Consider the following 3848-nt stretch of genomic DNA (forward strand, 5'->3'; position numbering starts at 1 on the left):
GCGTGGGTGCTGGGCTGCTGTAGGTGGGTCTTAGGTAATTGGAATTCTCCATGGACTGTCAGGCTTTGGGCTGCCAGCGTTGCGAGTTGGATAGGCAGATGTGGGATCGCGGGTACTGGGCTGCTGAGCTAGGCTGCAGACGTGGGGTTGGGTTGGCTATTATAATTGGATCGTGAGCGTGTGTTGGGCCGAACTCTCATCGTTTTCCTCCTCTAACTCTTTGTTGGACTCTGTGCTTCTCTTCCACGAAGTCTTGTGGCTTGTAGATGCCTAAAACGACAAATCTATGAGCTTCTTCAAACCTAAAAATTGAATCTGGATTCCGACACACGACGTTATTCAAGCGTATATAAAGCTTACCTCTAGTATATGTGGGATCGTTGGTGGTCTTTTTCGTGTCGTGAACCAAGCATTGGTCATTGTAGGTGTGAGTTCGTGGTTTTCTGCGGCTTATTTATAGCTTAGTCACCAATTATACATAGAAAAGCTATATATGCTAAATGATATGAAGTAGAGAGTTATATATAGTAGATAGGGTGTTGATTACCCCATCGCTAGAAGGAGGGTTTGAACCTCCGACCTTGTGGTTAACAGCCACACGCTCTAACCAACTGAGCTATTCCAGCCAATTATTTAAAATTGTCCGAGCCCACCACTAGTAGATATTGTCTGCTTTGGCTCGTTATGTATCGCTGTCAGCCTCACGGTTTTAAAACACATCTACTATGGAGAGGTTTTCCAGCGTCCTCGCTGGCAGTCTACTAGGGAGAAGTTTCTACACCCTTATAAGAAATGTTTCATCTTCTCTCCAACCGATTTGGAATCTCACAATCCACCCCCTTGGGGGCCAACGTTTTCGCTGGCACACCGTCTCGTGACTAGCTCTGATACCATTTGTAACATCTGACCCAATTTTAATTGTCTCATCCAGTTTGAGGCTCTTTGAATGTTTCAACTATGTGTTGGATTGGTTTGCCCTTTTTAGACCACTTTAGCACTATTTAGCCTTATTCCAACCAAACTAAGCGTGCTTCAGGTTAGTTGTATTCCAATATGGTTATTTTGGAACGTACTTCAAGGAATTAAGTAACTAAGGGTTTATAAAGTATTCAACCATCGAGACCTGTGAACTTACGGTTGGATGCTATAAGCTAAGTCAAGAGTATAATGATTATATATAGGAATGTATGTTCTTATAGCGATGAATATTATGAGATGCTAGAATAATGATGTTGATGATGCATGAATGTGATTCATGTCGTGATATGTGATGATATTAGTCACACTAACAGAAAGGTTAACCATGAAAGAAATGATCCTAATACATGAATAGACATTCATTCTCTCTTGTTCTTTGTGTTCTTCATCTAGATTGAGTGTGTGAGTTCTTCGATTCTAACACCAACTTGCAGTAGAGATAGGAGAAATTTACCACAATTTGTAAAGATGGAATGCTCAAGCCTCAAAGATCGAAATCGAGAAGTTTAACGAATCTTTTCTGGAAGATATAGATTAGTGTTTTGTTTTAAGGTATTTTGACCAAAGCAATTTTGAAGATTATCTATACTAGAAAACTCTTCACACACCCTTGTCTGGAGTGAAGGAAGATTCCATGACCATGGAGAAGTGGAAGCTTAAGGATTGGCAGGCTCTAGAGTTGATCTAGTTGACACTGTCCAGAAACGTGGTATTCAACATTGTTAAGGAGAAGACAATATTGGATATGTTGAAGGTGCTATCAAATATGTACGGAAAAAAACAAAGAAAAAGCATAACCATAAATTTGGAGATGATAATGATTTTGTAAATTCAACCGAAGATACTATAGATGCTCTAATCCTTAGTGTGGATAGCTTGGTTGAATAATAGATTTTAAATTTGGGTGCATCTTTTCATTTGTCTCCAACACAGGAACTATTTTGAAGCTTCAAATTTGAAAATTTTGGGAAGATATGTCTTGCTGACAACAAAGCCTTGGAGATGGAAGCAAAGAGGGATGCCTGCATACAAACTCAAACAAAAAAAGGAGGAACATTAAAAGATGTTAGATATTTTTCTCATCTTGAGAAGAATTTGATCTCTATTGGTTAGTTGGACAACACAAGTTATACAACAAAGTTTGGGAAGAGTTCGAGAAATATTGTGAAGAGTGTTATGGTGGTAGCACGTGCCACAAAAGTTGGAGCGTTATACACCACTATGGTGTATAAACATGACTACGACGACTAAAAATGCTTCTAGTTCAAGTCTATGACATAATAGATTTGAACATATGAGCATTAAAGCATTAAAGGAACGAAGATGCTAGTTGTGAAAGCAGTTTTAAAGGAATTAAGATTATTTCGATATGGGACTCTTGAGCATTCAATCTAATGATCTTATTGAAAAACAAAACTTTTGGATATAAAATATTCAAGAAACTCAAGATAGGAAGAAAATAAGATTTGGTTTACCTTAGTAACGGCCCAAGCCCACTGCTAGTAAATATTGTCCGCTTTGACTCGTTACGTATCGCTGTTAGCTTCACAATTTTAAAATGCGTCTACTAGGGAGAGGTTTCCACACCCTTATAAGAAATGTTTTGTTCCTCTCTAACCGATGTGGGACCTCACAATACACCCCCAAACGCTTATAAAAAATGCTTTGTCCCTCTTTCCAACCGATATGTGACCTCACAATACACCCCCTAACCCTTACAAGAAATGTTTTGTTCCTCTCTTCAACCGATGTGGGACCTCACAATACACCCCCTAACCCTTATAAGAAATGGTTGGTTCTTCTCTCTAACAAATGTGGGACCTCACAATACACCCTCTAGGGGCCTCACATCCATGTAGGAACACCATTCAGTTTCTAGCTCTAATACCATTTGTAACAGTCAAAACCCACCGCTAGCAGATATTGTCCACTTTGGCTCATTACTTATTGTCATCAGCCTCACAGTTTTAAAACGCATCTACAAGAGAGAAGTTTCCACACCATGTATTATAAACTATATAGAATTACAATCAATTTAGCTAGCTTTAGGGAGAAAAAAAAATTGCTTTTTTTACTACACTTTTCAATAAAAATAACATACATGACTTTATATAACTTTAAAATGAAACCCTCTCGACTTTCCATAATCCATTTAAAGAACGGTAACCTTTCTATTTTAGGACTATAATTAGTCATTACGTAAATATAACCTAAAAAGCCTACACTAAAAATCTAGAAACAAGACATATATACAATGGATGGTCCTACAACATAACGAGGTCTGTCAGCAGCTCCATTAACTCTCATTATACACTTAATAATGTGTTGGTTCTCCTATGATTCGGGAAACTTAAAACGGCTTAAAAGATTCTAATCATCATATCTTAGGAAATTTTGGAGCAATATACGGAGAGTTATACCTGGCCACACCTGAGTCCTCCTTGACCAGCAACAATTATTCACTACAAATTGCAGCATAGGTACTCAACACAGCACTGCAAAATGAAGAGAGAATTCCAGACCCTACCAGAAAGGAAAAGTAATGAGTAGTAAACTTCAAATCTAAGCCATCTAAACTAAGCTTTACAGACATTCTAATTGCTTGTAAATTTGGAGGGTCAGAGGATGATATGGTGTTCCATTCCCATGTCGACGTTCACTTTACGAGGCCAATAATCAATTCCAAACAATGTCGTATACCAGATACCAAATACCAAATACTTATTTCCCTATGAAAAAAAAATTCCATGATTCGATGAAGCGTTATGAATTGACTGAACATGCACAATTCAATTATGGATCCGTGACTCGTTCGATTTCTTTAACGTGCCAAAAATCCCATCAATCAGCTCTACATCGTCCTTTTCATC

The 3848-nt window shown here is 38.2% G+C and overlaps 1 non-coding gene across 1 annotated transcript; it reads right to left on the minus strand.

The window, feature by feature from the left end:
* Positions 1 to 552: 552 nt before the first annotated feature.
* Positions 553 to 626, minus strand: TRNAN-GUU. Its single transcript has one exon. It is a non-coding gene; the product is annotated as a tRNA-Asn (tRNA).
* Between the last annotated feature and the right edge of the window lie 3222 nt (positions 627 to 3848).

This window comes from Cucurbita pepo, unplaced genomic scaffold, assembly GCF_002806865.2.
Source record: "Cucurbita pepo subsp. pepo cultivar mu-cu-16 unplaced genomic scaffold, ASM280686v2 Cp4.1_scaffold000403, whole genome shotgun sequence".
Classification (NCBI taxonomy): domain Eukaryota; kingdom Viridiplantae; phylum Streptophyta; class Magnoliopsida; order Cucurbitales; family Cucurbitaceae; genus Cucurbita; species Cucurbita pepo.